Source organism: Serinus canaria, chromosome 4 (assembly GCF_022539315.1).
Source record: "Serinus canaria isolate serCan28SL12 chromosome 4, serCan2020, whole genome shotgun sequence".
NCBI classification, from domain to species: Eukaryota; Metazoa; Chordata; class Aves; order Passeriformes; family Fringillidae; genus Serinus; species Serinus canaria.
In genome coordinates this window covers 15,099,710-15,121,424 of record NC_066317.1, presented here as the reverse complement: position 1 = coordinate 15,121,424, position 21,715 = coordinate 15,099,710, and the positions used below count along the sequence as shown (strand labels likewise).

The 21,715-nt window shown below is 38.2% G+C and overlaps 1 long non-coding RNA gene across 2 annotated transcripts in view; it reads right to left on the bottom strand.

Moving 5' to 3' along the window:
* The window catches only part of LOC127059515 (uncharacterized), a 131,506-nt gene extending 110,249 nt beyond the window's left edge, over positions 1-21,257 (bottom strand). The window contains exons 1-4 of one of the 2 annotated variants that reach the window (XR_007777436.1): positions 19,001-21,257; positions 16,720-16,954; positions 15,029-15,131; positions 12,592-13,438 (exon numbers count right to left, since the gene is read on the bottom strand). This is a non-coding gene — a long non-coding RNA (uncharacterized LOC127059515). Of the gene's footprint in view, positions 1-12,591; positions 13,439-15,028; positions 15,132-16,719; positions 16,955-19,000 lie in introns of those variants that run through there. The other variant, XR_007777437.1, reaches the window with a different exon arrangement.
* Positions 21,258-21,715: the final 458 nt, after the last annotated feature.

The following is a 21,715-nucleotide window of genomic DNA, read 5'->3' as shown; positions in this document are numbered from 1 at the left end:
CACAGATGTTCAAAGTCCGCCAAGTGCTTTTCACTATTATTTCCATCAACCTTTCAGTGTGATGACTAATCTGCTGCAGAACTATGTGATGTAACACAATGGTTAAAATTAGTACAGAATAGCTTTGCTTTCTTTTATTGCCAGTCATTTCCGGAGTTCTTCATGCCCTCATGTAACTTTCTGTCCTTATAAAATGAAAATTAAAGCAGCTTTCTGTCCTTCAGTAACACACATCAGTCGGTTGCTCACACTATATCATATATATACATATAAATGCATATGTATAATTATACACAACAAAAATCGATATATTGAGACTATGACTTTAAGCACTGAAAATTTAGGAAACACTGGAATTAGAGTTGTTGGTACAATCCCACTTAAAAAGCTAAAAGTGACAGGAGCCTTACAAAAATCTCAGGAAAAAAATGAATAATTCTATGTTTGAACAAGTATTTGAAATGTCTGTAACAAGTAGGGCTTAGAGCCATGCATGATAAGGGCAAAACAATATATTTAATAGCTGCTCATTAAGTGCATCCTGCATGAGGTAGGAATTCTGTGGAAAAATAGTGTAATCTCATAATTAAATGTAAACACATAAGGAACCAAGTTTATTCCATCAAAACCTCCCAGGCTTTTTCTCATTCCACATCCCTTATTGAAGCTCTGTTATGCCCACTGTCCATGCCTCTCTTGTTGTTGTACTAATTCCTTCCGTTTATTTATATATGTTTGTCTTTTCCCAGCCTGCATTCCACCAAGGCAACTTCTCTGTGTTTCCATGGGGGTTCAAAACAGCAAAAAGGAAAAAGATAAAACAAACTTGTTTGTTCCAATGACTAGACTGAGATCCAATCCAGTTTCAAACAGTGCAGGAATACACATGTACAAAGCAGGAGTTCAGTTCAAGGTTATTATACCTAAAGAAGAACACAGCTGAAAATTTGATTTTGTCACAGGTGGAACTCTGGAACTCCAGTAATATGCAATCCCATGAGCCTGCCGACAGCAACAAAGTCATATTTTAGGATGTGTTTGTCTGCTCCAAACACTGTTTAACAAAAAGTTGGAGGTCATGTAATTAAACATGGCGCATACACAAAAGCTCAAATCCAGCTGCAGTCATGGTAATACATTAAGTCCTATGATTTGACTTTGGGATTTGAGAACTCTAACATTGTTCTTTTAATACAAGTTGTGTGAGTATATATGCCTGTGTTTGTACACAATATCTTTCACAATAAAATCAAATTTGATCAATAGTCTTGATCTAGAGGAGGTGTGATTCATTTCTCACACTGCTTTATACTACTTTGATTTCAGTGTAGTTATTTCTGTTGCATATTAATCCATCAGTAAATTATTGGTTCTTTTCATACACATGAGCACCCCCACACATAAATCAAGTTTTGTACATGCAGTCATATAGGTACAGGTACCTGCACACTCAAACATTAAAACAAAGAGAGTGTACAAAGCATTTTATGTCTAATACATTTTGTGTATGGCCATGTCTGACTTCATTTGTTTTCAGGAAGATTATCTTTCTAAGATCCTAGTCAAGCTTGCTGCCAGAAAAATTTAGTTTAGCACTAAACCGAAAGCTAAACTAAGGCAATAAACTAAACTTACCCCTTACTCCCGGAGGGGGTCCAACAAGAAAAGAACATAAAAGCTGCTTGTTCAGCTGTGGCACTCCTCTTTTAAAGCTATTGTATGACTGCCTCTATTTCAGTGACACATGCTGCCTGTCAGAAGGTGATAGTCTCTGTCATATTTATTAAAAGGCATTTTGGAACTAGGCAATCCTAAGTAACTAACTAAAGACTGTGACATAAATCATGTATGGCATTATAAGACACAAAAAAATGGTTCTCAAAGTAGTTAGCAATGACTGACCTCACTATAAGATATTTTTAACAACAGAAATGATCAGAAAAATATTGTCTTACAGGGCAGAAGCTTCAAAACTTTTGAATGTCGATAGCCATCACTCTCAGCAGTTGAATTTGATTTTGTCTCTCTGGTATCTGCAAAGGTATAGAATTCTGCAAGCTAGAAGCTTTCTGATAGCTATGCCTTTTCAGGGGCTCATGAGAATAGTTTTATTCAGCAGTTTCTGCATCTCATTAACTCTGTTTTATAAAGAGTTCCTGATTTCTGATCAAAATGCCCAATAAAATATACTTTTTTTTATCAGTACTTATTTACTAAAGCTTTTCAGAATGTAATCTTCTAATGCATCATTTTTTCCACGGCAAAAGCATAACATTTAAGGGTGGTATGCCACTGCTAATTTACATTACAGAAAGGACTGTACAAAAGACTGAAGTGCAGAGATGTCCAAACTCACTTTAAGCCACCTACAAAAAGACATCCTGCTGCATGGCCATGGCCAAACATATCAGCTTATTTAGTCTGGAAAACATGCATGTTTCCCCAGAAAGTTCTCTGCCAGTGGTAAAACTTGCTTATTTATACAGGTATTTGGGTACTTTTACATTGTGCTAGATGTGCAAGTCTAATTTACATATCTCTGGTCCTGCCTGCATTTAACAAGACTTCTTGACTTGGCAACACTTGCCATTTTGCTGCTAATATAAATTTGAAAAGTGTATTTATTTTGGAGACAGCTAGTATGAAATTCGGATGTCACCCTACCATGTAATCCTGATCACATACACAATTAAGGTTTATAAACACACTATGCATTAGTTTTCCATTATTATACCTAACACCAGTGCACTGTTGGGTTATTTCAATAAAATTGGGGCAGGTATCACAATACTTTTTCTTTGGACACTAAAATACAAGGAAATACAAAACTCAAGGAATAAAATGCAAACCAAATATTTTAGGAGGCTAAATATTAAATTTGATTGTGTCTATAAGAAAGGTGAACAATTACTTTGTAAAGAAAGGAAAAGTTGGGTTTGGCTGCGTAAGAAAATGGCAGGAAAATAAGAGACCCTGTAGAAGTTACTGCAGACCTTGACATGAATATGAACCACCAGAATCAAATAGCTGTGAGAGCAGTGCTGCTTATTTCTCTGTGCAAAGAGATAGACATAACGTTCAACACATATTTGGGTACAGAGATACCAGGACTTCAAATTACACAGAGAGAAAACAGATGGGTCTAAGGAAAAGAGATGAAAGCCTAATGTACTGGCTGCACTACCTAACAGTTTTCATGTTAAATTCCATTTCTTATTCCTAAGGACTCCATTATCATTAAACTAAATAGCTCAATTTCTTTAAAGGAATGAGAAGGACCATCCTATCAATAACCTATTTTGTGGGTAAGAACTTGAAGTTTCAAACCTGAACAAGAAATTACTTTGAATGATTGCTGCTGACAATTGTTTCACTTCACATTATTTCTTGACATTGTATCTGGGTGGTAAACAGATCCTTTCCTCTTAAATTTTGAAATCTCAAAAATATTTCTTCCCCACATTAGAGTTAACCCCAGACGTTTCAAAGTTTCTCCACATAAAAGCAGAGAAGACAGAGTCCAGAACAGCCAAAAGGCATCAATTGTCAGTGTCCTTAATTTAATGTCAGAGCAGGAACTTAAAACTGAGCTTTCTGCAACCCAATCCCAGTGCTCTGTTTATTTTTCATATTTTTCATTCATTCTTTTTTTCTTCATCATTCCTAGTAAAAGTGATCATGAAGTAGCATTTCCACAGGAAAGAAATATTAACCCTCCTTAACAGCTTTTGTAAAAACAGAGAAGAAAAACAGCCAGGCATTTTGCTAGTTCTCAGTGCAACACGCAAAACCAGGTATGTGAAAGAACATAATACTTTGCTTGATGAAAATATATTTGTTTACATCAAGCTGAGAATATTAATCTAGTCAGTTCTAAGGTGTCAGGATGCAAACCATTATGTTGAATAAGATTTTAAAATCAATCAACATACTATTAACAACTATTCCAAATATTCCAGATTAAATTGGAAGTGAAGAGATCAGGCTAACATTATTAGCCAAAGAATTTTCACCACTCATATGAATTTGAATTATTTAAGCCAGTTTCAACATTTGAAGAACTTTCCTACTCTCAAGGGAGATATTAAATGTATATGTCAGTAATTCACAGATTGCTGCTGCTGCGAGTCACCAGAATCTGGCTTTAATTCCTCACAGTTAAAATCTCTCTTCAAATTAAGAGTGTTTAATTCACTAAAAATATATCAAAATCAAACAGAAACTAAATGAACTTACTAATGATAGACAATTTTAAATTATACCTTTCCTTTAGGACCTGAGGAAGGGAGGTAATTCATGCCTGATTATATGAATTACCTGGAGAGTGAGCTGTGATCTAATTTACATGGTAGTAATGAGCACATAGCTTTCTAATTACTTCCTGAAACATTTGCACACCAAGCTGACGGGACCTGGAGTCCAGGGGGCAAAGAATATGACACTGTAGGGAAAAGGAACAGTCCGAGCCAAAGGAGGTTACAATAAACATTTGGATACAATTTGCATGGGTGTGAGGAAAAAACCTGGGTCATGGTGTGGCGAAAAGTTCAGTAGTTTTTGTTTTCCACCCTTCATACATTTTAGAGCTACTGTAGTGCAGCATTGTTCTCAGAAGAAACAGAGGGTGAGGTAGTGGTCTTGACAATTCAGCCTGCCTTAGGCAGGGCTCTTGTTTGTTGTCTCTTCTTGAATGACAGTGTGGTTTCAGAATGGCCAGCAGAAGATGTTAGGCTGTTAATTTGTCCCTTTATTCCCACCAGCCATTAATCAGATAGACAGGGGCTTGCTCTTCTGTTCCCTCTGAAATTCTCCTATACCATTCTTCAATAAACCTGGCTATCAAAGGTAGCTTTCAGAGCAGTCCCCAGCCATGGAAGGGATTAACAAATCATTCAAGTGCTACCTGGCTACTTGAAGAAAGAGGAGCTCAAGATACATTCAAGATCTAACACATTCTCCGCAGATACTGAAGCTGACCACACTATGAATTGCCAAAGGGGTTTCAAGGAATGCAAAGTGGTCCCATTGCAATGCAAGAATTCATTTACAGTTGCATTTAATGAATAGCAGGGTAAGCCATTCCTTTTTGATTTCTTTCCTAAAATGAGATCACGTGTCAGCTAGGCTTTAGCTTGTCTGACAACCTTTATTTCACGCAGACTGTCAGATATATATGTGTTTAAAACTTTTAGTGAAAACTCTAGCTCCCCCAAAAGGGGTGGGTTTTTTTCTAGGAAGTCCTGTTCCACAGGTGAATCTGGAATTTTCTGTCATGTCATGCAAATAATGCTGTCTCTATGAGTCTTCTAAATCTGTGTGTGGTTGCACACTTCAATTTAATAGATTTAACCTCATTTCTTTAAAAGAACCAGTAAAGTAGCTTCATTATACACTTCTGCCTGTGTTAAAAAATTCTTACAGCTGTTTCACTGAGAGGGTCTTCAATCTTCCTTCTTAGAAGAAAGGACTTAAAATTTGGCAGGATCCTTTTCACTGTCACTATGCAGTCTCACCCTGTGCAGACATGCTCTAAACTTCTGAGAAAAATCAGAGTTTGCACGTGCTTGATGAAAGCTTGCTAGAGGGTATCAAGCAACATTCTTTACAGAGCCTGTTTTCACATTTTGTCTTCCAGACTGAACAGAGCTTTTCCTTGCAATAGCTCCTCATGGCTGCCAGAAACAATTATGGCACTGGGCACTGGAACAGAAAAGAGGCAAACAGTCTTCCTGTGTTCTCAATGTTCTTCTTGTTATACACACAGCTCAGAAAAAGAATCACTTGGGTTGGAAGACGCAGCGCTCATAAAAAAAGTGACTAAAAGTGTATGGGAAAACTTGAAAGGAGAAAAGCAGAAGGGGCAAACTGCTGGGAAAATATGAAAAATATTAATTAGTGCCACTAATTCCAACTTAGTACTACTAAGTACAACTACTTCCCACATGAACCTGGAACAGGACACATAGTTCTCAGTTTTTAAGATTCCTCTGCTGTAGGTATCCTGTTGGGAAAGTCACTGGTGAACTGCATGAGTCTTCTCCACACTGTGGTCAGCCCACAAAGGAGATGACAGCTTACGGCTGCTGCCAGATATTTCATTTGAAGACACACAAAAGCCTCTGCTACAGGTCAATAAAATCTCTATTTAATACCAAGACAGCAGCCTGTGTACCTCCACCTAAGAACAATTCTATTTTTCAGGAAGGTCTTATTTCCTTTCCTACATTCTACCTTGTCAGATAGGGTGGGACTTCAAAACCTAGATAAAATATGACACATGCTTCAAAGTCTTACTCAAAGTTTGAAACAGGTCAGCATTAACTTCACTAACTTCACCTGTGCAATCTTTAATTGCTTCCTGGGCACATAAAGAATCTTTCTTTTTTTTTCTCCATTAATGTATTTGGGATCCCTGCTTCATCCAATAGTCAGGAAGTATAGTGTTTAGGGAACAATCAAGGCCTAGGCTTTGAATAAGGATATTGTCATTAGACTTCTGCCTCATTTCCTCCAAAATGCAGACAGTACCCTGAAATGAAGCAAAATCAAAGATTAGTTTTCTCATCTGAATGTGAATTTAGAAGTCTCTGTTGAGCTGAATAAGAGAAGATCCTGAGGGAAGGAATAGCACTCTAGCCCTTGGGGATACTCTACTCCTGAGGGGAGCAGCCTACGTCAGGAGAAAGGTGAGGGAAGAGAAAGCAAAATCTGACTCATGCAATGGAAGACTGCTCTATTGGAACTGTTTTGCCTCTGAAGTCTGCCAGAAGACCTGAATTCTTACAACAGTGATGTAAGTCAAGATCTCTGCTTTTCACACTTCAAGCTCTATAAGCACCTCAAAACCGTATGAGAAATCAGACCTAAAGCCTCCTGCATTCTGAGGAACAGGCATTCATGACAAAAAAGGATTCACTCTCAGTCTTTCAAGTACACAGCTATTTCTGTGGGGGGCATAGAAAAGAGCTCATTTCACAAAATATATTATTTTTTGCTTGCAGAAAACTCATTTAATATAGCAGCAATTACATACAAAATCCCACATGGAAATTAGTAACTCAAAGCAGGGTTTGGCTAGAGGTCACAAACAAAGCAAAAGGAGAAAACATTGATTATGCAACCACAAAGCTATGCTGTGTTGTCAGCTCAACTGAGGTATATTTAACTGGAGCAACACAGCTCCATATACGGATAGACATGCTTGCCTGAGTGACAGACACTGTGCCCTCTGGGACAAAACACCCTATTGCCCAACAGGATTCCTGAATTAATTAAAATAAACTTATTGCCCAGAATTTGCTTGATATTCCTGTAAATAACAGGTGCATGCTAGGAACTAGGATGTAGGGCTACAGGACTGAAATACCCCCAGCTTTCATGTCAGTTCAGTGGTAGCCAGGAGTAGAGTCTCTGCTTTACTAAAGCATGTTTCATTGGGAAGCAGATGAATCCTTAAGTCTTTGCCCTCCATTAAAATCTGTTGCACCAGAACATAAAACTAAAACATGTTTTACTTACACCTTGAATAACTTGGGAGATACAGAATGGATTTTAACTCTGTCTCTTTTGGACAGCTGCAATTACATGTCATTTCCTCACAGAACTTAACTTGAAAAGCACAACCAGCAACTGATTTAGTAACCTATGTGACTCAGACAGGAGAAAATGTTGCAAAGAGTCCTGAATTCCCAGAATATTAAACTCATGAAAGACTGTCTTCATGTCTGAGGATCAGAATCTTAAGGTCCAGTCTGTGTAAATGTTGCTTACATGGCTCTTGGCTCCACAGAGGGACCACAGCCGTTGTATACTATGGAGCCACTCAACATAATCTGAAGAGAACATTTCCTTCAGTGTAGCTGCAAAATACCATAAATAGGCATTCCCTCTGCTTCCTTACAAAGAACAAAATCTCAGACTTGGCTCAGTAAGACATCTGCTTCACTTGGGGGAGAGAATCCCCTTCATTTCTTTCCTACAACTACGACTATGCAATAGAATCAATACTTCGAACAAAAGGGATGAGTCTACATTATGCTCACTTTCTCTGACTTCATTATCTGCAAAAAAAGATTACAACACTGTGCTGGAGTTGTAATTTCACTCCCTATATGCCCTCAAGGTGAAGTTAATTCACAGCAAGTAAGGGGACAGAATAACATGGAAATCAAAGGGCTGTTATAACCACTCTCAGTTCTACTTGCCCCAAACACTTCACAGCTTAGAAGCTAAGCAAAGGTTTTTTTTCTTTTCTATTAAATGGCTAATGACTTGTACAGATTAAACTGTCATGCAAATTGTTTAGGTATATGCATTATAGTAATTAGGGATATACATACATGGTTCCCTCTGATACTGAGACAATTGATGCCTACCACTATTGGTAAGACTGGAGATTGAGTGCCCACAGCTTTTCAAAGTAGAGTGTTGTCTGTCCTTTCTCCCTCATTGCCTCTAAATTTCTATAAAATTAGCAATTCACATGTCAAAACAACACTCCTGTAATGAACCTGTAACATGCAATCTAGTCCCAGATAAAATGCTTCTTTGGTTTTGAATAAAGAAAACATTTTCATCTATTTTATTTTTTCTCTTCCTTCAGACAAAAGTTGAAAACAACTGGCGGATAAAATATTTCTTGCTCTTTGTTCTTTATATGCAAATACCATGGACACAGTGAAGATACTAAACAGTACTGGTGCCAGTAGAGACTCTTGAGGGACACCACTCATTACTGGTTTCCATTTGGACACTGAGCCATTGACTGACTCTTATCTGCCTAATAGTCCTTCCATCAAATTAATGTCTTTCACTGTTTAGAGGTAAGAATGTTGCAGCAGTGCAGAGAGATGACATCAATAACTCTTCCCTTGTTCATTGATGTTAATCCACCCTTGAAGGCCACAGGCTCAGTTGAGCACAATTGGCCTTTGGTGAATATTTGCCCTTGGCGAAGCCATGCTAGCCACCCCTAATCTAACTTCTGTAAAATGTTGCACACCTTGTTGGTGTTTTAATTAAGGATCTGCCTCTGTCATTTTAATTTAACAAAACCTGTCAGATGTGTGATACCATTTTGTAACACAAGACTTCCAGGAAATGTGATTTTCAAGCAAAAAAAAAAAAGGTCCAGCAACAAAGGTTATGCTATCTGATTGTTCACTGAGAATAATGTGAGATACTACAGAGGATTCCTTGGTTTTCAGCAAGCATCAGACTATTATAATACACAGCACCCAATCATAATCTTTGGGAGACAATGAGGGGTGACCAGAATTTTGGATTTGCTGATAAAGCTACTAAAATATTTTTCTATTTTGGAAATTGAGTCCTTGCACATATTGCAATTGAGAAGCTTGAGATTCTTTTACAGGACTGTGACTCCAGCAATGCCTGTGACTGACTATATTCTGCCTGTGGTTGTGATTTCATTAAATCGGGGTAACAACTCTGAGAATAAATTTTTGTTAGAAAACATGAATACAAATAGAAAAATCTAGGCCCAACCTTTGTATCACAGTAAGATGCAAAAATTTTGACAAACCACTGTTCAATGGGTAACTATGACCTAAATTCCTCTAGTTGAATACTTTCTGCAAGCCAAACAAGGAAGAATTTACCAGTATGAAATATACCCCTTTTCAAACCCATTGGCTTCCCAGGACTTCATTGTCTTATCCATAAAGCTTTGCAACCTCTTGAAATTGCTTTAATTAATAGTGTGTGTCTGGTACCCAGTAAATTGGTTCTGCTGCCGTTTCCACTGCTCCTGTTTTTTCCATTGTGGTAACAGTTCTGTACTACTTTTTCTGGTTTTCAACCAGCTCCAAAGACTTGTTGCAAGTCTTTATTGCCTCTGATTCACCATCTTTTCATACATCATGTGTAGTTTCCACATCTGATTTATGTACTTATTCCTTTCACCAGCCTCTTTTAGCCTCCAGTGCCTTATTCTCTCCATTAATACTTCTAAAGACATGAACCCTGCAACTATTTACCAGATATACTTAATAACTATAACTATGTTTTGCCTCACTTAAACTTTGTATCTTTTCAAGTATGCCATCACGTAGTCCTTCTACAATATGGCTGACTGGAATCATAAAGTAAAATTCAGTTTCACTTACGAATAGTTACCTGTAAGAAATCAGTGGGTTTGTTGCTGTTCCTGTTAGATACTTCAATTCTGTTATTTACTCCTGAACAAAACTTTTCTCTGGAAGCTGGCATATGTCTAAATTACTTCAGCTGTTGTCTTCCCTTCCACTTTTCTGTTATCATCAGTCATCTCCCAAATATATGACAATATTAGGGAAGGCAAAGGAAGGGTGTAGGACAGTGCAGTAAAGTGAACAGAGCAGAAACAGAAGATAATTATCAGACTGAAGAATACGGGAAGAAAATTAAGGAAGGGGTAAACACCAAAGGAAGACGGGCAAATCACTGTGAAAAAGAGAGCTGAGCGTTAAAGGACAAAAGAAGGCAAAGGAAAGAAAGACTAGGGGAAAACACCATAGCCATAGATAGCACAAAGATTAGACAATAAGAAAGAACAGGAAAAGAAGTGACAGAAAACAAAGGAGATTAATCAAGACCAAAAAAAAAAAAAAACCAAAAAAAAAACCCATAAAAACCCCAAACACCCTGGGGAGATGATGTGTATCAGAAATAAGGGGTGTTTTTAACCAAAATTGGAGATGCCTGGTATAATGGGGAACACTATAGCCCAGAGTAGGCCAATAAACAGAATAAATATTTTAAATAAATGAGCACAGAGTGACTAGGGCAGTCACGCTGCTGTACACTCTAAACTGGAAAGAGGTAAGTTATGAACATGAATCTGGTGTTTCTCTACAATTGAAAAGGAAAGCAGAAAGCTGAAAGGGATAAGTATAAAACACAGACTGAATATTAGGGAGGGGTTTTTTGCTATATGCTCTTGATACCTCTATGTGCTACAGTATATTGAATGAGAATAATAAAACCACAGAGCTCTGCTGTCATCATACAATGATACATGGTAACTGTAAATGTACATGTTACATTGGGGTATATTGCTTCTGATTGCTTATTTCAGACTTCTGCCAAGCTGTAGTCTGCCCCATTCTTGCTCAGTATTATAAATATTTTTAAAGGAAATGGAATACACATCAAAAGATGTGATATAACTGTTTTATGAGGCACTGGTTAGGCCTCATGTTTATTTGGGCTCATTTTGCTGCAAAAAGGCAATTATTCTACAATATAATCGAGTACATGGGATCAGTTCAGCTTTTGAGATAATTTCTTATGAGAAATTTCATGTTGGCAGATGCACTGATTTCAAGTGAGGCACCCATCTGCATCTGAAAGCACAGGATTCTCCAACGAAAAGAAACCTGCAAAGTAACTAAATGAAACCCTCTGAAATTATATTGTCAATTTGACAAAATGTACTTGGTTCTTAGAGTGCTTTCAATGCACAGTGCTTGCTTATTACCATCATGCTCATCTTGCCTAAGGAAAAAAGACAGAGTGACTTGACAGAGGACACTTGGCAGATGCAAAGCCTGAAATAATCCCATGAATTGGTAACATCAGCTTTGTTAAAGCTGATATTAAAATTCTAACTATCTCCTACTGTCCTGGGGCTTAAGCACAGTTTTCCTGTCCATTTGTCTATTAATTTATCAATCTAACCAGGAAAAATGACAATGGCCTAGTTCTTTTAGGGACAGGTGGCAGCTCCCACTTGTAGCATCCTTTTTGAAGATTGCTGAAAGGACAAGTAGCTCCCTAGACAAGTAGCTGTGCCAGGGAAAAGGAATGTCTAGTGCCAATCTTCTTTTCCGGGTGGACACGGCACAACAGTTGGGCTTCAAGCACAGTTATGTATCTGAGCAAGAGATAACGTGCTTGTGAGGGCAGTGCATGCCCTTACAGGCATTTCCTAGCTCCTCCTTGGCAAATGCAGCAGGCCAGATGGAACTGTTCCTTGGGCTGCCAGTTGGACCACCCTGGTTTGTACCAAACAGGATTTTAAAAAACCAAAGGGGATGGAAAAAGTCTGAAAATTAGCAACTAAAAATAAACAGGAAATGAAGGCAGAACTGTTTCACATGAAGTGCCATAAGTAAATGAAACAGAATTGTCCAGTTGGAATTAACAAAATTATGAATTTAAGTCAAAACACTGTCAATAGTGAAAATAATGCCAAGGCAGAAGGGAAAGGAAGAGCTGAATTTAAACAAAAAAGCCAAACAAACACAGTTACAACAATGCTATCAGGAGAACCACACCTGGATATCTTCAATGTCAGGTAAAGGAATGTGTGAGAAGTATGGTATTTTGAAGGTCTGAAACATGTTAACTTCAGCAAGTTTCCTGTATATCATTTGGAATTCCCTATTTGTCACAGCATAGTCTGTTGCTTGAATTTTTTTTCCTTTAAGTAATAGCTCTGAAAAATTAAGGTTCAGGCCAAGTACATAACAGAAGCTTGTGTTCTATAATTTGTAAGGATGAGCAATTAGATAGGAGAAAGTCACTGCATAATAACAACAAGAATACTTCACTATTTACTCAGGATCAGTTAAGATTTAATGCAGATTTTTTTCCAGATGAATGTTAAGACACTGTCAGTCTGTGAGGACACATCATTTTCAAAAGACATAATTTAATGGAAATATAATGCCAAAGAGAAATAGCACCACCTACAATTTGATAATACTGTTTAAAGCTCAACAAATCAGAAGAATCTCTCAAAAATGCAAGGTACAATCTCTGTTTCTGAGATAAAAATTAGATGATCTACACACGACCTTTTCCTCCTGTTGGTTCTGGCACTGCAAGGAAGAAAATTGCTTTCTGACTGTTCTATTTAACAGTCACACCAAGAAAAAGTAACACAGAAAGCAAAGCATAAACAGATATTATTTACACAATGGATCATCTATGCCAATATTGAGATACTGAGTAAAATACTTCAATATGCAAATCCTTTTGGTATTTCAATCATCTGAGACCTTGAGGCACTAAAGGCTGTGTTTTATAATTTTGGAGTTTTATACAAATGCAGGAACTGGAGCACTTTAATCATCTAAACAGCTCCCCAAGAAATTTAAACACAGTGAAGCACAATCAAGCCTTATCAGATAGGTTATTAAGTAGGACTTGCTGGGATACTTGAACTGTTAGCTAAAACAACACAAGCAGCCTGTGCCTGTGTTTGTGCAGCAGGCCAGGAGCCCTGAAAAGCCTTGCTCTTCGGCAAGGTGAATTCCACTGAGAAACACTTGGTTCTGCGGGGTAGGTGGGGAGCTGGGGAGGGAAACAACAACAACAGAGCAACAGCAAAAAAGAGACACTCCTTTCTGCAGGACATAGGGAATGCAAAGTATCCAGGACAACAAACTGAAGAAGAATCACTCCAGAGTTCTTTGGATTTGGTGGACTCTCCCTGCAGTTAAGGCAGAGACACAGTCAGAATCTCAGGTGTTTCCACACCATCTCTGTCACCACTTTTCAGGGTGGCTGTCTCTGAAGTGTCACCAAAGAAAGGACCTCTCAGTGGTAATGCCTGTCTACCAAATGTCCAAAGTTAACAGCTGAAACAGCACAAGGTTTCATTTTTTTTTTTTTTTAAAGTCCCATGGCTACAAGTGTAATCTTTTTCTGGTTCACTCTGCCTTATGAGCACCAACAGTATTTCTATATTTGGAATTTAAAGTAATGTGGAGAAGACTAGTTCAGTACAACAGAGGCAGGCTGACAAAGAGGACATCATAAGACTATTAAGGAGGGTGGAAGGAAATTGCATCCTGCTTTAGTTGGCAGGCCACCTTCCTTTCTTTTGCTACCAAAGTGCCACTACACTTTAATATCCCAAAATGACAATGTACAAGATGGAGCACAAAGCATTAAGCTGCCGTTTTCTGGGTATGGTTTTTTTGCCTCTCAAAGAAAATAACATAGAAGGATCTTTACTGAAAGACCCTGGGGCAGATTTGTAGCTAGAAATGATTCAAACTGAAATCAACAGAGACATGATAGTTTCAAACAGTCGATGGGCCTCCTCTTCTCCTTTTCAACTGGGACTTGAATGTGTCCATAAAAGGATCATAGGAAGTCCCAGCACAGAATTTCCATGCCTTAAACATCAAGTACAAAAATCTCTGCTACAGGTTTTAACAAAGCCTTTTTCTTCTTTAATTCTTATAGCACGCACACTTCAAAAGCAAAGAATTTTGGAAATTTTCACTAATTTAGGAATTTTTCAGTCTCATAGAGAGAAAAGACTTATGTTTTCCTTTCACAAAGTTACAATTTACATTAAGACCCAAACAACTAATTAGTAAATGAATCAACCTATTAATTTAACCTTTTCTTTTCTAAAAAAATAAGATTAAATCTTTACTAATTTACTTAGAACAATTCATAAGACAAAATCAGGAAATCACCATTTAGAATATTATCTATAGCTCAGAGTTCACACCAGAGTTCAACAACTCTCAATTACTGCCCAGAGATGTTTAATTTAATAACAGAAGGAAGCATGCATTTTCTCCATATACAACAGTACCCTAATAAATGTTCCTTCTACAATATCCATATTTCCTTAGTTTACTTAAAATTTACTCTAATGTTATTCAATAGACTACTGTAATATGAATTAAATGACAAAATCAAATGCAGATTGACACTGTGTGGGGCAACATACAAATATATTTAAAATACAAATGGAAATTAACTTCCAACAGGCTTAAAACAAAAGACTAGAGTTATATTGAACTAACTTATATAATGAAGATTTTTAAAATCATTGTATTCAGCTTTCTCTTTCATGTCTTATTCCAGTACCATGACTGTAGAAAGTAAATTTCCAAAAGCAGGTGATTCAGACACTGTTTTACCCACGACACCATGTGAACATAAAATTAATTTTGATGCACATTGTACCAAAATGTCAATATAGATCCTGCAAACAGTGTTCTGTAGCAATACTCATATTTTTCAGTGTCAGCTAAAGTGTTCAATGAAAACTAATTACCCATTCTCAGTATGAAGCACTGATGGAGTTGGCGATGGAATCACACTTGGGTTGCAGCACTCCTCACCATCTCAGCCAAAAGCCACACAGCCAAGGGTGTTGGCTACCTGTAAAGCAGTGATTTCATCATTTCCAATTGCCTCCCTTCTACAGACATGTAAACAAATCAGAGCATCAACCAATATAGCTCTTTGGAAACTTGCATTTCCACAAACAAAGCAAATTCAAGAAATTTCATCTCCACACTATTTTACATTTTATTTTGAAAATGTAAAACTGTAACTATGAAAGAGAATGTATCTTTATCATTCATTTGAACAAGAATATTTGAGTATTCGTGTGCTTCTGACATATAATGATACAACAGATCCTCAGTTCTTTTCTATCAGGACAGTAATAAATATTCCACAATGTTTATAAATTGTGACTCACAAAGCATCAAACCTGTATGACAAAGCACAAAATCTCAATTTTTGTTGCTTTATGTCAAAACAGCTTCTCAGAGCCCTTGATACCAATGAAAAAATGCATGCTTATTACATGCAGTAATTTAATAACACAAACTGCAGTGTTCCTTTCTATTTTGTGGGTTGCCATACACAAAGACTGTATCTTACATGCCAAATGAAGCAATGAAACATTATTCTCATTTAAACACTACAGAAAGTTACAGCACAGCCTGGCTAAATAATTTTCTGGGAAGAGTTTAGGTTTGGGAGTAGAAGAAAAATTCCTATTATAAACAAGTACTTAGCACTTAAGAAGTGCTTTGCATTTCCACAAGGCTCCTCAAACAAGTACATAAGGATTGTGAGCATTGTACAAGTAAGGTCATTGAAATGGGCATCTTTCTGTAAGAAAGATTTGAAAAGAACTGTTTCTAAAGTAAGAATCAGAATACACTGCAATGGTTTCTGTTTCAGAGCTAACCAAAACCCATGGCTTCCCCATGCCTCAAAAGTAAAGTGGTACACGAAATAATTTTATTGTCCTACGAATGCATGACTTAAAATATTCCACATTAGTGTAACATTAATGAGTAGAAAAAGAAACCTAAATATGCAAGTAAACAAATACTGCATCGATAGCTAGCTGACATCTTTGCACTCACAAGAAAAAAGTATCAGCCAAAGTTCAAGTCCAGAGGAGAAGGATCTCCACAGTGAGGGGAGGATCAAGACAGAACAAGGGGTAATGACTTTAAACTGACAGAGGACAGGTTTGGGTTGGATATTAGGAAGAAATTCTTTACTGTGAGGGTGGTGAGGCACTGGAACAGGTTGCCCAGAGAGGCTGTGATTGCCCCATCCCTGGAAGTGTTCAAAGCCAGGTTGGATGGGGCTCTGAGCAACCTGGTCTAGTGAAAGGTATCCCTGCCCATGGCAGGGGGTTTAAACTGCATGATCTTCAAGGACCCTCCCAACCCAAACCATTCCATGATTCTATGATATGAAATTCAGGAGAACCTGTTGAATGGGCTCTGGGTCAAGCCACAGTGGAGAGGATAATGCATATGTGAAGGAACCTTGATTTCATTACTCACTTTTCCTTCTCTATTTTATCACTAATTGTTGTTCTTTCATTTTTTCTTCAGTATTTTTCAGTTATGGTCTCATTTTATTATAATATAATATATAATATATTCATAAATCTTAACATACTTCAAATAAAATACAGTTACCTAGTTCTACCTATCAGTGAGTGAATTGATGTCTGCATTGAGAAAGGATGTAAAAAAATCATAATTAACTCATGTTACACCTTTTCAGAATTCTCTCATGCTGCTGGATGGATCCCAAGATACAGTGTGGAATCCTATTCCAGAAATTTCTAAAATAAGGATCAGTAAGAAAGAAGCACAGGACTGCATCCCCATCAAGTTGTTTTTCCAGAGTTGTCCTGTTTATGTCCTTCATGACTCCCTCCCTGTAGGAAAGCAGAAAGATAAACAACTCACAATTACTATGTTACCTTCTTAAAATTACATTTTAGCATCTTGTTCAAATCAGTATTTAAAACTCTGTCTCGTATCCAAAAATACTGGAAAATTTAGAATTATTACCTGGCCAGCCAGCTCTGTCAAAACAATTTGATTGTGCAGACTTACAGACTAGTTCACTGATTTCTTGGTACAAGCGCACTCTCAGGGAACATGCAGCTGTCACTTAGAAGTGTTTCCCAAAGTTCTGTCTATACAGATTACCTCCTCCTGAGACAAGCAAGTGCCCCTGGTGTTAAAGTTCAAACCCTCTGGAAAGCCATGCTTGGTGGAGCAATACACAAACCTCCCAGAAGAACTGAACATTTGCTGTGAGGTTCTACTAAAAAAAACCAGAGGTCCAACGAGAACAACCCACACAGTCCCTCTGCTCCTTCAAGCTGCCAGAGGCACAGGATTCAAATGTCCTCAGAGCCTTCCTTCCTTACATACATTCAGAGAAGTTTATCATAAACACTTCCACAGAAGTACATCTCAGACTCTGTATTAGAAAAAAAATAACTGCTGGAACAAAGAATTCCCTCGTGAACACCCAGCTGACCCCTGAGTTTCCAAAAAATGTTGAGTAGCAATAGAAACTCATCTGACTCCCGCTGATACTTGACTGATTTGCTAGCAAGATTCAACAACCTGTCCATGACATAGACATTGTCCTGCAAACAATGAATTTCCATATTAAAAATCACTAAGTATCATTAGTCCACTGGATGGGTCTCAAAAAATTGATCCCTCATGAAAGTCAATACTACATCTGAGTGGTGACCTATGCCTATTAATCTTGTCCCAAACACAGAAAATAGTCTGTAATCTTGTATAGTCCCAGGAATGCTATGATTCTGTTTTACAATTTAGGCTTAATTCTAAAAAAATTATATTGGGAGTAGGAAAAGTTAAAAAGCTGAAATAGTGATGACTTTAAATCATGGTTTTGCCCAAATTAAAACCAAATCTCTGTCGTAAGGGTTAAGTGCAGTCTGTTTACCTCATTCAGACAACATCTAGTCTGCAGTGACCATTCCTTGGGAAATTAGGGATTCCCTCACATCTGTAACAAATTACATGGAGCAGTACAGCTCATCCTTAAAGTTCATTTGATAGTGATTGTAATACATGCCTTAAGGTTAGGATGGAGTGCTTAACTCAATCACTTGATTATATGCAGAATTTCAAATGCTGCAGAAGCCAGGCTGCATATGGAAGTTCCAGGATTGAGGACAATTCACCTGGAAATCAAGGCTGTTATTGTTCATATCCTACCACAGGCAGACCACATTCATAGGGAGAACACTACTATTTAATGGAGAAAGAAACATGCAATAGACTAGAAGGAGTTTTCTATTAGAGCTGTCCAGGAACAGATGGTTCCAGCATCTGCTATTGTCTCTCCTTATCCTGGGTAATTTATTTATTTTTTAAAATGTGGTTCGGCCTTAAGTTCAGTCAAAGTTCATCTGGCATCCACATCAGTTTACATCTTTATCCAAAGATCTTCTTTGTTCATGCATCTTACAGTCAAATGAAAGAAATTACTCACACATTGCCACCTGGGTGTGAACCCACCACCTACTTAGATTTATTTCTCACCAAAGTTAATGGACGCTTTACCTCAAGGTTTGAAGAATTTACACAGTCCAATCTGTCTTTGAAGACCACATTCCTGGCAGAAGAGTATCAGGCAGCAGAACCAGGGAGTCCCAAAGCCTGATGGTTTAACAGTACTCAGTGCAGCTGAAGCAGCTTTATGACCACACCCTAAGCTACTGCCCAAACGAGTGCAGGCATTCCCTTTCAATTAAAGGAAACCTGAGCATGGTTTTCTTGGTTAAAAGTTCACTACTGTACATAATCTAAGATCCACAGGCTTGAAATTTCCTGTACATCATGGTGGGGGGGCAAGCACGCCAAACTGAGTGACTTCAGTGATAGATTCCCAAAGAATACCCTCCATCAGAATAAGCTTTTTACAAAATCACCTGCTTTCACCAGCTTTTTCTTTACATGACTGGGACTCAGGCTACAGCTTTAATCCTCTCCAGACTCATCTGGTCAGGATTCAGGCTGGTAACACAATGTTCCTAATGCCCCTTCACGGAAACAAGACTGAAAAAGTAAAGAAAAGAGAGGATAAAATTTAAAACCACAGGTCAGTGGAGGCTGGACAGGCACCTGGAAATGCTGGCCTGATGTTTGTATGACACTGCACAGAAGTGCACACCAGCCTGCAGAGTCAAGTGTGATGCCAGAAATGTGAGGCAGCATTTGGCACCACTCGGACTCACTTAACACAGCAGAATGACTGATTTGGGGCAGGCTGTTAGCACGGGGCTGAGCAGGAATGCCAGGTACACACCCCGTGTGCCAGAGCCCTGGGTAGCTGTGAGAACAATGCACCAAAGAGCATTTGTAAGAGAGGCAAACTCCTTACTTTCCAAAAGATAAATGATGGTACTGAACTAGAGACATCTTTCTGAAAGCTGCATCACACATATGAATTGGACACATGCAGTTCCAGAAAAATACATGGCAATGGTTGCTGACTCCACTGTTATTTTCCATCTGTGTGAGAAAAGTTTTTTTTATTGTTTGTAAAGTAGCCTCAATTTAATGTAGCATATATGCCTGATATGCAGCAATACTCTACATGGTGCCTTATCATGTATTATACAAAAGCTACAACAAAGAACTTCCCCAAGCTTCCACATCAAATAGGAAGCTCACAATAGGAATTGACTCACACTGATCTGTGGAACTAAGGTAAATGCACATGCGCTGCATCAACACAGGGAAAACCTGTGGAATCCTGTCTGACATCCCAGTCATCGGGCAGCTCACAGCAGAGCCTCCTGACAGTTTACTTTTAACACTGCCAGGGAAAAATTCCATCCCCGCACTCAGCAGGCTACAAAGAATACTAGGCTCAAATATTTAAGTCCATTATGTAGTTCTGGCATGCACAATATCACTTATTCAGAAAGACCTTTATTACTTTGGTAAGTATTACAAGTATTTCAGAGTTCCCCTGTTGACATCTTATGCAAATTGTTCCTAAAGCAAGTTATGGATACTTCAAACACTGGAGCAAGGCACAACATACACGTGGCTTGTAAACTGCAGTACGGAGTGGGATTACCACAGTCCCTGGCAGGAAAGAAAGATTTTTCCCACAGCAGCTTCCTTTGTCTCTTTGTAACACACATAAATAGAGACCCGCTGTTGAGGTGAATTACAGCAGGTAGTGAAAGTATGCAGGCTATAGGCAAGAGGGCCTCTTGAGTCTTCATTCCCTCACAAAATGCTTTGCTTTATCTGCCTCCTAGTTAGACCAGCCCTCATTGCAAAACTGAACACACGTAATTGAAGGTTTGTGTTAGCAGCTGCCGTGATGTGCTAAAACAATCTGCAGGTCTTAATCCCTGATGAGCCAATCAAGTGGAGTTAACATCAGTCCAATACTGCTTTTGTACACAGATGGGAATCAGGGTTTTTTGAAGTCTTGTGTAGAGAGGAGACCCATTAGTTTACAGACTCAAATGATCCAGGTGGCTTCAGCCGGGTTAGAAGATTTGTAAGAGCCATGGGGAAATCTGTGGTAAAGGCATACCCTAAAAACCTTTCTGTGACTGTCTGGGCACCTATTTTCCCATAAAAAATATCCTAACAAGCCCTGTTCATTCATGCTGTACCAGCTTTCACACCTTGTATTTGTGGTATGCAAAGACAAGCGACATGTTATTCTCAACCTCATGAAATTATGTGGGCTATAGTATAGGGTGGGGAGAGCCAACCAGAAATGTTTTGACCAACTGAAAAAATTCTGTTACATCACAAACAGAAATATACGCAAAAATATAAAGGTTTTATAAACTTCTGAATAACCACAAGACACTTTAATGAAACCATTCCAGCAGTTTTCCTTCTTCATTACCAGAGGAGCTGCTACAGTGACTGGATTTGTGGAGTTCACAGCTGTGGGGAACTCCTGCCATTAAGACTGTTCCAGAGTCAGAGTTTCCTGATATTTCAGTTCTCTGCCCTGAAGCCACAGGAACCCCAGCCCCAGTGATTCAGCCCAGAGCCAGAAAAAACTCTCAACTTTACTTCTAATAGGACTCTCAGGACAGTTGGGCTTTCACCCAAAAAAAGCCAGAAGCACAGGAGCCCAGACTGCCAAACCTTGAAACTCCTGCCCAAGTCCTCATTCCAAATTTCCAGATTCCTCTGTCTCTGTCCATCTAGCTGACAGAAAACAGGGAGATGGGAACTTGAAGTTTCAGGAGCTGCAGCTGAGGCAGGAGCCTCAGAGCTTGGGCTCTCAAGCTTGTTGTTTTTCAAATTAATTTAAACAAACTATGTGACCTTTAGAAAGATTTTTCTGCTTTCCTCTCTTAATGAAACATACAAAATTTCAAATTAAAGGTGCTTTTTTTTTTTTTAAATAATTGAATCTGGAAATGGAACTCTAGTTTTGAACACCTCCAGCACTGAATCCATGGCTGAGTATTTCTTACTGGTCTATGACACAGAGTAATCCCAATAAAACCACAGAATTTTAGAATATTTTAAGTTAGAAGGGATGCATAAGGATCACCAAGCCCAACTCCCTGCTCTTCAGAGAACTACCTAGACTGAAAAGGAATCACTGGCTTCACAAGACATCCTACAGTATATACAAGGACTTAGTGAAAAGT